Genomic DNA, 14,802 nt, shown 5'->3' on the forward strand with positions numbered 1-14,802 from the left:
TGCGTTTTAGTATTTAATTTATTTTTGTTTATTTTCAATCTCCGAGGTTAAAATATGCAAATAAAATATTATTTACATTTCCCTCTCTTTAAATAAAAAATTTAAATTTAACACCCTAATTTTAATTCAAAAAAAATTCTTCATAAGATAGTTTAGAAAATGATCTCATCACCACATTATTTAAATATATTTTTTTTAAATGAATGTTAAGTTTTTACATAACTTTTTGTCTTCAAAGCTTTTAATTTCAAAAACTTTTTATCATATCAAGTATTACTTATAAGGGTTATTTGAATCAATCATGTGATTTAAAAATTACATTTTAACATATTTAAAATTAAGTTTTATATTCTTGTTTAGGATTTTTAATGGTTTATTTTTAATTATATTTAAGAATTCATCTTTAGGTTTTGTTAATTAACAACAATTCGTCATCATTCAAGAAATCAAAAAATATCAATATTTCACTAAGAATTTAAGTAAATAATTTTTTAAAGGCTTTTTGTGTGTTCAAATATATCCATTATGATTTTACATTTTAGTGATTTTAAAAATTTATAACATGCCTTTATCCTGGCATAAAATTTTAATTTTTAATAACTTTTCTTCTTACGTGGATTAGAATAATAAGTAATCATCATTGGTCTCACAAAATAGAATTCATAACCTATCGTTCAACTTCCATATCAGTTCTTCCTAGGTTGTCACATTAGGTTAGGTGCTGGTTATCATATTCCAGTCCAACATCCAGAGCCGGGACACCATAAAGAAAGAAGCTTTTTGCATGAAAGAACGTGCTAAGGTTTGATTCTTGGTCATCTCCATAGATTAGACATTGGTCATATCAATAGATTAGGCAGTCACAATAAATAAGGTAATAATAGGTAGTCATCTCATAGGTTAAGCAGTCTCCATATGTTAGATAGTCATCTCAGTAGATTAGGTAGTCACAATAGATTAGGTAGTCATCTCCATATGTTAAGCAGAAGGTAGTCATAATAGGTAGTCATCTCCATAGGTTAAGCAGTCTCCATAGGTTAGATAGTCATCTCAGAAGATTAGGTAGTCGTCTTTTTCTAGTCCACCACCCAGACCCGGGGCATCATGCAAAGAATAAGGCTCTTAACGATATAGCGCGAGGTTCGAGTCAGTAAAAATATATTTTATTAACTAACTTCTTTTACTTTTCTTAAGGTATATATACATTTTCTAAAATATAAATTAGAATATAAAACGAAATACAAAAAAGTAAAATAATATTAAAAAAATAAGGTTACGCCGTTTATAAAATAAAATTAGATTATAACAAAAAATAAAATTTATATTGTAATAAATAATTAGAATAATGCAACAATTATTCTTTGGGAAAGTAAAATTATATTGGAAGTTCTATATTTATATTGAGATTGAATGGTGTTATATCTGTGAGGAAAAGATTGGTGAAAAGGATTACATCTTTTCCATCTATGAAATTTTTTTCTCCATATTAATTAAGTTGTAGTTGTTTTAAAATGTCATATTACTATTTATTATATTTTAATAAAGGATATTTTAAATTTTATTGTCATTTGAGAAAATCCATAATTTATAAAATTTGTAACATAAAATTTTATTATTCAAATTTTTTTTATCATGTCCATCTAAACAAGTATAAGGAAGGAGATAATTGATAAAAGAAATACAAAATTTAAATTTTGAATCCTTATTTTATTCAAATAATTTTTGAATATATATTGCTGATTTTTTTAACTAAACAATTGATTAATTTATAATTAGACTTATATGTCTTGGTCAATCATAGGTTTTAATTAAATAGATTAATAAATTAATCCGGTAACCGATAGATGTTCAACCCTAAGTATGATCAGAATAAAAATTATAAAATCTGCCTTCTAAAATATAAATATTTATATATTAATTTGTGCTGTAAAGTAATGTAAAAAAAAAGAAACGTAGTTACTAACGTTGTAACCTTGAATTTTATTCATAAAAATATATATTTTAGAGGTGATTATAAGCAGTGAATATTATATATTTCAAATCTTACAATTATTATTTTGCTTATCAAATTTTTTTTAAATTTAGAGATAAGAAATTATTATAATATATATAAATGATATATAAAAAAATAAGTTATATTATTCAAATGAAACAATATGTTCTCCAAGAGAAAATTAGGTAAGTCTCTTCTCTCTTTTAAAAAATCACATAAATTTTTCAAAATATTTTGTTTTGTTTGGTATCTACGATTTTTTTTGGGAGTGTATGTCTGAATCCTCCATTGGCCGATTTGTCCAGGTCGACTTTTATTTCCTTCATCATCTTTTCAAAATATTTTCTTTTGTATGTTATCTACGATTTTTTAGGAGTGTATGCCTGATTCCTCCATTGGCCGATTTGTCCATGTCGACGGCTATTTCCATCATCATCTTTTCAATTAGTTCCTATATCTTAGGTTTTTTGTGGAAAATTTATCATGTTTTCTTTCTTTTCCTGGAAATTATTTTCCTCTTACGATTATTTTTATTCATAATAAAATAGTTGCGCCACTATGGGTAGGGTGAAGAGTATGTTTACAGAATAATTTTTTTTTAAAGTTAAAGAATAAAAAAAACATTTTTTTTTCTATATACAAACAGGCAAAGCTGTCATTCCCTTAGTTGTGATGATTTAAAGAAACATGTTATCTTATCCATATAAAATTATTTTCTTTGCAAAAATAATTAAAATAAAACACTTGGAGACAATTATTTTTTTTTATGTACGATTTCATATTTTAATAAAAGAAAAATAAAGAAATAAAATTATCGATTTTCGTGTTTCAAGAGAAAAAAAAAATTGAAGTAAGTAAAAAAAAAATAGATACATTAAAACGTAGTTGTTTGTTGTTGTAATACCTGAGTGTTGTTTTGATAGTTAAGTAACTATATATAAACTAATAATTATATAAGATGATTTAACATAGTCTGGTATCAAACAAACAGCCAAAATCATCGCAATTTGAACAAATATTTGAATGCTTAGTTAGAAAATGGAATTAATGTAGAAAAAAATAATAAAGCCTACTAATATATAATTAAATTTAAATGTATAATAAAATTTGAAAGATTAGTAAATGAGATTTATTTTTCTTAGTTTACCCAAGAGTAGAACTAAGCAAATTCAATTTAATTAAATCATAACTAAACCCGATTAAAAGATTTTTATCCCGAAGCTGACTTGCTTGCAGGGCTATGCTATTTAAAAATTATAAACAACTCCGGGTCTGGACCCCATATTTGAACCTCGGGTTTGTGCTCATAGCAGGCTTGAGCACAAACTTGGTTCGTAAATTTTACGCCCAAGCAAATTAACAACACTTGTGCCAATCATTTTTAAATTTTAGACGCAACACGGCTCGAATTTTCTACAAAAGCTTGGAGAGGAAAAGTTACTTCAAAATATATTTTTTTATCTGCCTGATTGATTAAATTTGAAGAGGCATCTTATAATATTCGTTTTTCTCTCCCTTTTTTCATTATATACTATATGTCCGCTTTAGACTCCAAATATTCTTAAAAATATTTAAAAAATAAAAACATTTAATTGTACTATAAAATTATTTATTTTTTATTACTGTTGACATTTAAATAACAATGTACACTCTAAAATTATTTTAAAAATTACATTTTCTAAGTGTAAGCTATTATGGAATAAAATGGGGGCAATCTTCAAACTCTGCAGCCATTTTTAAGGGACGCATGGGAAAGAAGGAAATTAATAGATAGTCATATTAAGGATAATTGCATATGACGACTCTTATGACATATCTGAATTACAAAGATTTTCAGATAAAGACAAGTCGTTCAATGCGCGTTTCTTTTTAAGGTAACCGTAACGGGTTCCCTTTTTCAGATGTAACGAGTAACTGTAACGCGTTTCTTTTTTGTAGTAACGTTTACAGCACTAGAAGTAATTAAAAAAATTTAATATGATATACTGGATTTTGTTAACTTTTCAATTTTTAACTATCCACTTAAAGATCTTCATAAATATATACACATTCCACTAACAATGTAAAATTTATTTTTGGGTTCAGAAATTTCAGATTAATCTTTTATACCTAACAATTAACATAAGCCAGATAGTCTACATTCTGTTATAAACAATAATCATTTATATTAATTAATTATTATTGTTAATATGACCGATTAATACTAACCTTAAAATTGTTTTTTTTATGTTGATATAAATTGATTTTTTTATAATTTGTGTAGATTGATTTTTATTATATAAATTTTTATATATTAATATGAAAATTATTATATAAACCTGATTTTTTAATATTTTATAATATATTGCATAAATTATCATATAATTATTTTAATTATTTATATTTAAATATTTCTTTATATATAATTTAATTATACCTTATATATATATTTAAATATTACTTTATATATATATTTAAATATTACTTTAGATATATATAATTATTTATTAAATATTGCTTTATATATAATTTAATATTTTAATTATTTATTAAATATTACTTTATATATAATTTAATATTAACTTATATATATTTAAATATTACTTTAGATATATTTAAATATTTTATATTTAATTAAATATTCATAAATATATATTGCATAAATTATAATATAAATATTTTAAAATTTATTAAATTTAAATGTTAAATGTGTCTTGTTTGTATTCACCAACTTTCTTTCATTTGACTCCAAACAGCTGTGGGAATATTTCGGCCCCGAACCAGGTTATTATCCTTACGTTTATTAGATTTGATATATTTGATCGGTGAATCTATTTATCGCTCGGCTGAAAATATCGCTCGGCTAGGAAATATCGTTCGGCTAACCACACTATAAATCATTTTATTACTAAATATCGCTCGGCTAGGAAATATAGCTCGGCTAACCACATAATAAATCATTTATTACTAAATATCGCTCTGCTGAGAAATGTCGCTCGGCTAACCACACAATAAATCATTTACTAAATATCGCTCGGCTGGAAAATGTTGCTCGGCTAATGACAAAATAAATCAAATTCTAGACTAGTGACATAATAAATCATTTATTACTAAATATCGCTCGGCTGAGAAATATCGCTCGGCTATAAATAATCCTCTATTTATATATTATATTTACTATCATATTCTAAGTGAGCTTTCATTTTCTTAATATTAATTGAGTATTATTAATTTTTATATATAAAATAAGTGTTTGGAGGTATAAAAAAATTTCCATTAGATATTTAAACATCAATACTTTTATAAAATTAAATTTAACCATAATCCTTATTTTTTATAAAAGTAATAAAAATAATATTCTATAATTTTTTTTAAATAAAAATAATGAATGGATTTAATATATATTTTTAAATAAAATACTACCAAGTTAGCCTCCTAAATCAACACACCCACTTAGTAACTTGACCCAATCCACGTCATGTACGCAACCTTCTTCCACTGTACTAAGTTTGAGACTGTTCCTCCCTATCAAAAGTGAAATAGTAAGTATAATCACATTCTGTTTCAGATATTATAGCTTTAATACATTTATAAAATAAAATTTACTCATTTTTTTACATTCATGATAGTAAAAAAAAATATTTTTCTATCCTCTAGATGAAATTTTTTTTATCATTCAAATTTAGAAAACAAAAATTTATATTTCATCAATATACATAATTAGGTTTATAATATAGTGAAGTGAAATTGTCCCGACCTTCGCCTCCCCCTTTCTTATATTTCTAGAATAACCAATATTATTTATTTCGTCAATATATATAATTATATTATCTTAAATATATATTTTAATCCTATCTTCGCCGATGCCGAATAAATTATATTTTATATAAATAATCACTTATATTATAACAGCATTATTATTATATATATATATCGTGAAATTATGATTTATAATTATGCATCAATAAAAAGAATTACTCGAATTACTCTGATCAATGGAAATGGTAAAATTTAAAAAAGACTACTAATTAATTTACAAAAATATAGAAAAGAATACAATTAAAAACACCGTTAGACATTTTAGTGCATCTTGGTAGAATAAGTTAAAATAGACCAGTCCAAAATTTTTGTTTTCTAAATTTGAATGATAAAAAAAAATTCATCTAGAGGATAGAAAAATATTTTTTTTTACTATCATGAATGTAAAAAAAATGAGTAAATTTTATTTATAAATGTATTGAAGCTATAATATCTGAAACAGAATGTGATTATACTTACTATTTCACTTTTGATAGGGAGGAACAGTCTCAAACTTAGTACAGTGGAAGAAGGTTGCGTACATGACGTGGATTGGATCAAGTTACTAAGTGGGTGTGTTGATTTAGGAGGCTAACTTGGTAGTATTTAGATATTTAAATAAAATATATTAAATCCATTCATTATTTTTATTTAGAAAAAATTAATAATATTGACGCCATCTAGCGGATAGAATATTATTTTTATTACTTTTATAAAAAATAAGGATTATGGTTAAATTTTATTTTATAAAAGTATTGATGCTTAAATATCTAATAGAAATTTTTTATACCTCCAAACACTTATTTTATATATAAAAATGAATAATACTCAATTAATATTAAGAAAATGAAAGCTCCCTTAGAATATGATAGTAAATATAATATATAAATAGAGGATTATTTATAGCCGAGCTATATTTCTCAGCCGAGCGATATTTAGTAATAAATGATTTATTGTGTTAGCCGAGCGATATTTCCTAGCCGAGCGATATTTAGTAATAAAATGATTTATAGTGTGGTTAGCCGAGCGATATTTTCAGCCGAGCGATAAATAGACCCACCCATAAAATGATTTATAGTGTGGTTAGCCGAGCGATATTTCCTAGCCGAGCGTTATTTTCAGCCGAGCGATAAATAGACCCACCCGTAAATATATAAAATTTGCCTAAAATTAAATTAAATTCGAATTGAGATGACTACCTAATTTATTGAGATGACTACCTTAACTATTGAGATGACTACCTAATCTATTAATATGACTGCCTAATCTATTGAGATGACTACCTAATCTATTAAGATGATTACCTATTAAGATGACTACCTATTAAGATGACTACCTATTGAGATGACTACCTATTGAGATGACTACCTATTGAGATGACTACCTAATCTATTGATATGACCAATGCTTAATCTATTGAGATGACTACCTAATCTATTGATATGACCAATGCCTAATCTATTGATATGACCAATGCCTAATCTATTGAGATGACTACCTAATCTATTGAGATGACTACCTAATCTATTGATATGACCAATGCCTAATCTATTGAGATGAATACCTAATCTATTGATATGACCAATGCCTAATCTATTGAGATGACTACCTAATCTATTGAGATGACTTCCTAATCTATTGAGATGACTACCTAATCTATTAAGATGACCAAGAATCAAACCTTAGCACGTTCTTTCATGCAAAAAGCTTCTTTCTTCAGGGTGTCCTGGCTCTGGATGTTGGACTGGAATATGATAACCAGCACCTAACCTAATGTGACAACCTAGAAAGAACTGATATTGAAGTTGAACGATAGGTTATGAATTCTATATTGTGAGACCAATGATGATTACTTATTATTCTAATCCACGCAAGAAGAAAAGTTATTATAAATTAAAATTTTATGCCGAGATAAAGGCATGTTGTAAATTTACTTATTAAAATAACTTAAATGTAAATCAATAATGGACATATTTGAACACATAAAAAGCCTTAAAAAAATTATTTACTTAATTTCTTAGTGAAATATTGATATTTTTTTAATTTCTAATATGATGACCAATTGTTGTAAATTAACTAAACCTAAAGATGAATTCTTAGCTATAATTAAAAATAAACCATTAAAAATTTTAAACAAAAAGATAAAACTTTAATTTTAAATATATTAAAATGTAATTAAAACATATGAATTAAAAGGTTTAAATCACATGATTGATTTAAATAACCCTTATAAGTAATACTTAATATGATAAAAATGTTTTTGAAATAAAGCTTTTGAAGACAAGTGGTTATGTAACATCTTCATTTTAGATAAGTATTTAAATGATGTGATGAGATCATTTTCTAAAAATTATCTTATGAAGAATTTTTATTAAAAATAATACTTTTTGAATTAAAACTAGGGTGTGAAATTTAAATTTTTTATTTAAAGAGAGGGAAATGTGAATAATATTTTATTTGAATATTTTAAACCTCGGAGATTGAAAATAAATAAAAATAAATTAAATATTAAAACGCAACTTAAATTATTAAAATAAAATATCAAAACGCTACTTAAATTATTAAAATATAAAATATATAAAACGCAAAATTTAAAAAAAAACGCGAAATTTTATATAATAATCTTTTTTGATTTATCATTCTTACGGAATTCTACATATTTCATTCCATATTCCAAAATTTTTATTCCAAATTCTTTTTTTTCAAATTTAAAATTTTATTCCGTATTCCATATTTCAAATTTGATCAATTATTCCTTATGATAATGATAACGTACAACAATTTTAACAAACCTACGAAAACGTATGGACTCACGCGACTCAAACAGACTTATGCGCCCACCGATCAGCAACTTGATACTTTGTCGAAGAGGGGAATGTTAATTGTGTTGTTTATTTAAATTTATGATCAGTTGAAATAATTTATTTTAATGTTAATTGAGTATTAATTTGAATATCTATTGAAATGTTTTAGTATATATACCAGTTGATTGTTATACATATTATTATTATTATTTGATTTTTTAAAAGTAGAAATAAAATTTAATTCGAAACTCAAAATATAACTTGTTTCTTTCAATTCTATAACTCATCATATAAACAAAACTATTTAACTAGTTTAGAAAAAGAGTGTTATTCATTATTTTTGCCTTATAATTTAGAGATAAAATATGTCTTAGATTTTTGAAAGATAAGAGCATTGGATCTTCCTAAACTTTCAATATTAGCTAGAAAGGTTCTGTGCCAGGGGCGTCGATAGCCTTCCCAATCTCAGGGGGCTCAACTTAAAAAAGGGTGGAGGGATTTGCCCCTATACCCCCCAATTTGCTGGTCTTCGGCCGGGTTTTATATTAATATATTATACTTTTTTAAAATTTGCTAACTGAACAATTACTCTGATTTTTATATTTTGACATTTATTTTATTATGCATACAAAATAAACTGGCATATTAAAAACGACATAATGCAATAATATAATTCTTAGCAACTTACATTGACAGTATAGCTCTCTGTTGCTATTTTAAACAATGTTTTATAGAATGGACTAATAAGGAAAAATTTATTGGCCTAAACCCAATCAACAATTTTTGAAGGAGAGAGTATAAACGACCAATCCAAATCATAAAACTATATGGTGGTTAGAGCTTCCTCTTAGATGACATGGTGGAAGCTAGATAAGCTATCGAGAAAATTATTGTGAGATATTAAATTTCTAGAAGATTATCTTCCATTTTAAATGATAGTAATAATCTTAAATTACATAGCAACACAAATAATAGATGCTGGTTAATTTGCAGTAATAGCCATGACACTCACGATGTAAACTAATATCAAAATTTATTATGTTGGATAAATTGAAATAAAAACACTAAAAATCTTTGGAAGAAATAATTATGCAAATATATTGAAGCCTGGAGTTATTTATACGGCAATGCTATTATATCGATTAAAGTTTTTAATAAAACTACTTTTATTTGTAATTCTTTAACTTCTAATAATATGCAATTTGATTAACCTCGATAATATAATATTACATGTCATAATAATATAATATACAAATATAAGGTGACCTTTAAATATATCTTACAATAATAAATATTCAAATGTAACATATCTTCTTTCCCACCAAGTTAAGATCGTCATTTACCAAGTTCAAATTCATCTATTAATCTTTTTGTTGACTTTAGTTCCCTTGTTGGATAACCCGTTTGCATTCCTTTTTGACTTAATTCAATTGTTTTGATTTGATTTCGCGTAGTTGGTCGGAATGTTTTAATACGGTTTTGTACGTTTATTTTTTTTTCCTTTTTCTTCTTCCCTTTTCCAGGATTGTGATGGTGATTCTAGTTTTTCGACCAATTGTTCCCACCATCACTGTTTTATTTTCGCTTGTTATTAAATCATCATTTATTTGTAGATCTATAGCGATTTTTGCGATTCGTTGGTAGAATTATTCTCAATCGTAGTTAACCTGAAGTTTTACGTACCACTACCATTGGAGTACTCCAGGTTACTCTATATAGTTTGTCAATATTCACGTTACCATTATCATTATATTGTTGATCATGTTAATTTCTACATATGTTGGTAACGATAAGTCAAATTCTATAATTCCTGCTATGTCAAATTTTATCACGGAAATCCAAATAGGCTGTATCAATATTTTGATAGTGCCCTTTATATCATAAATTCTATAATCCATGGAAATCTAAATAGGCTGCATCAATCATTTTGATAGTGCCCTTTATCGTTATAAATTCTATAATCATGGAAATCTAAATAGGCTGCATCGTGCCTTTATAGTATAAATTCTATAATCCATGGAAATCTAAATAGGCTGCATCAATCATTTTGATAGTGCCCTTTATCATTATCATAAATTTTATAATCCATGGAAATCTACATAGGCTGCATCGTGCTTTTATCGTATAAATTCTATAATCCATGGAAATCTAAATAGGCTGCATCAATCATTTTGTTAGTGCCCTTTATCATTATCATAAATTCTATAATCCATGGAAATCTAAATAGGCTGCATCGTGCCTTTATCGTATAAATTCTATAATCCATGGAATCTAAATAGGCTGCATCAATCATTTTGATAATGCCCTTTATCATTATCATAAGTTTTATAATTTTGTTAAGTTTCACGGTTGGTCTTCTTGTATCGTAAACATAGTTCTCCGGCGATTAATTGATCGCGAATTCTTAATTCTTTATTGTGGATTCAGTAGGGCCGCGACTTAATCTAATGAAATAAATTGCTCCTCTATCAATAGAAAATTTTGAGGATATTTTATGTGTCTATAGTCGTCAGTAGCCCATTTATCTCATTTATCTTTTATCCATAATTGCTAAATCAATTTATTTTTGAATTTTTTTAACAAAAAAAAATTATAATTCTATATAATATTTAACTTGACCGAAGATAGAAAACCGCGCGACCTTTTACCTCGTCGCCAAATATTATATCGATTAAAGTTTTTAAAAAAACGATAATACTTTTATTTGTAATTCTTTTGGTATATATACATTTATATAATTATCCAATTTAATTTCTAATAATATGCAATTTGATTAACCTCGATAATATAATATTACATGTCGGAATAATATAATATACAAATATATAGTGACATTTAAATATATCTTACAATAATAAATATTAATGAAACGTTTTCTTACTATAAAATAAGGACCAGAATGATATGATAAAACAATTAAGATTTTACATATTATCGCACCACCTTGATATATTATATCTTAAAATAATAGTAGTTTGTAATAATATCAAAAATATACTTGTATTAAAAATTTAACTCAAGACTGTTTTTCGAAAAAGAAAAAATAGCTTTCCTACACGTAAAAAAGAGAAGAAAAGATATCAAATTTATTACAACTATAGAAGAATGAATAATAAAATGTTTAATTTTTAAAATTATTTATATCTAAATAGATGGCGCTAAATACTTGAATGCAATTTGTTATTATATTTATTATCAAAACCATTTATTAGTAAAATTTATTATAATATTAACTGTAATATATTATATAACTATCAAATACGTCTATAAAAGTGGCATTATATCTAATATTTTATAAACAACTGTATATAGTAGAGGATTATAAACTATAATATATCTACGACCTTGAAAATATTTTTAAGGTATCATAATAAAATTTAATAAATATACAGTTGATTAGTCATTTTGAACTCGGCTAATTACAATATTAAATTTGTTTATTTTTAAATAATAAATCATTGTATATATTTAATTAGGGTTAAATAATAATTTAAATAATAAAAGTCAATTAAACACTGTTAAAGCTAAATTAATATTTAGTGAGTTATTGATATTATATTTTTAATACAGAATTTGATTGCAAGCCGACTTAGTGAATATATAATTTATATGTATTAATCTAATCTAATTATTAAAATAATATTCATTTAATAAAAATTTAATAGTCTTATTTTCTAAAAAATAAAATTATATCTATATATTACTTAATGGAATTATAAAAGAAATCATTCAGTGGGCAATCAAAAAAACAAATTTTTAATTCAAGGGGATATTAAAGAGCCATTAAAAAAAAAATTTTTAGCTTAAGGGGGCTATTCAAATTTTCAGGGGCTCGATAGCGACGCCACTGTTCTGTGCGTAGCTACTAACGCACTCAGTGAGTGTGAATTTTCCATAGTTGGGCTCACTCTGAACTTTAAAATTTATACATGATAATTAATCGCCAGTCGATCGTTTTAAAAAAAGAAACTTGGCCGCCGATAATGCTATCGGCGCACAGGTCTAAATATACAGGATTAAACAATTGATAATATATTTTAAATAATAAATGATAATATTTTCGTTCAAAGGTACTAGAATTAAATCAGAGAAATTTAATGGGTCTGCCATATCTATTCAGTTAGTCAACAACTCATAAACATAATTATTTCTTATTAGAAAGATGTTTCTTTTTTAACAAAATCTCCTGCTATGCAAAAAAGGGTAAGATCTTTCTCGCTTAGGACTATTAATATATATTTTTTAAATCTTACATTTAATGATGGGAATGAATGAAAGCTCCTCTAAGAAATCACAAAATATAAATAATAATAATTTATAATGCTAACGTTGTAGTTAGCCATTTATTAAAATAATAATAAATAAATAGACCGTTTCAGTTTTGAAAAAACTAAGGAAAAAAATGCTCTTGACAAAGTTTCAACACTAATCGTAAAAAAGAGCAATGTCTCCCCAAAATAACGTGTTTTGTTTATATGTAAATATCACATGCTCACGGATGATATATTCTAAAACAATTAAGTTATATCGTAAAAACTTGTATATATATATATGTCATTTAGGTGATGTTCGTTTCCTTATGTTGATTATTTAATTTGTGGATTGAAGGTCGGCTGGAAGTTCGTCAGTTGGGCTCAAACGATGTTTTGGCAAATCGTAGGTTGAATCGATCTTTGTAATAGCCATAGCTTTGTTTATTCTGTTCTAAAGTTAGGGATCTAGCGCCTCATTTCGTAAAATGCCGAGGTTGAATCGGAAACTTTGGTAAGAGTATGTTTAGAGTTTTGAATCTCAAGATTGTTATCATTATTACTAGTAGCGCTATTTATTGATATGTGAGGAATTTCTAAAAAGAAGCAAACTGTCTCAATCTTAAAAGATCCAGGCTGTGATCACTCTATAATTTCTCATAAGTTAACATACCTAGCTAGGCATTCTTCATATCCAGATGATACAAGCTGATGTTTTAACTAGGAAACGTGTAGAGGCTTAAAATGAGATTCTAGCTATTCACTGACACATAAGCAGTGATGTCGGAAATTTTTACACTTGATTATTGCACTGATACAATATGACGAGAATCTTTACACCGTACTTGGCCACAATAACACTATGGCACTAAATAACCCAGAACAAGCGGTAACCAAAGCAAAGATAATATGAAGTGTTTAAAATGCAACATGAAAATGTTTATAATAAACAGAGTATCAGCCTACTTGAATGCTTCAGAAATCTAATTAAGATCAATCATAGAAGGACAGCATAGATACTTTACGATTCTTTTTAGAGATAACTATGGTTTATATATCACATGAATGGAAAGAATTACTGACAATAAAGATGCTAATTTTGACCTGCAAGTCTCTAAACATACTCTTACCAAATCATAGGCGTAGCCGGAGGGGGGTCACAGAAATTTATCACTTTTTATGAATATCATTTTGAGCTAATAAAAAATATCCCCCTTAGTCTTCCCCCACTCCCTGACCCCCAAAAATGTATGCATATATCAGTGACGAAGCGTCAAGTTTACTAATAGGAAAGCAATCAAAATTTTTTTTTATTAGTCAACCTCAAACCATAAAAACATTAAGATTTATAAATAAGTGGTATTCATCTTTTTTTTGAGTAAAATGATCAAGTACTGCATTATAAAAATAAATTTAAAATTTTTAATAATTTTTTTTCAATCGAAATCAAAGATAGATTCAATAATCGATTTTGGCTCATCCTGTTTCTGCAAAAAGATTTGATTCTTTTTGTTGTTGAAGCCAAAGGATGAATTTGCATAATTTAAAAAACTTTTCATCAAATCGATGCATATTAAAAATTTTAGTATTTTATTAATCTTTTTCTTTCTAAATTCAACATCCCGAAACACTACCTTTAATTCGGTTTCCAGCTTGTATAAGTCGAAAAATTGAGAATAAGTGTCGTTTAAATTATCTAATAAATATTTTGGGAAATTGATTATTTGGAATTTACTAATATCTAATAATTCGACGAATTTAATATTTTTTAGTGTAAGACATATGAAATAGAATTAATCAAATCATTTTGAATATTGCTTGATAGTCCAATAAAAACTGCACTATTTCTAAATGATGTTTTATTTTAATAGTAAATTTTCTCCCGCGAGCAAATAGATTATTACAATATAATTTCCTCTATATACTGAATTAGACGATTCATCATCACCACGGAATAAGATCTCCTGAATTCCTAGAA

Source organism: Gordionus sp. m RMFG-2023, chromosome 3 (assembly GCF_954871325.1).
Source record: "Gordionus sp. m RMFG-2023 chromosome 3, tfGorSpeb1-WG-v2, whole genome shotgun sequence".
NCBI lineage: Eukaryota > Metazoa > Nematomorpha > Gordioida > Chordodea > Parachordodidae > Gordionus > Gordionus sp. m RMFG-2023.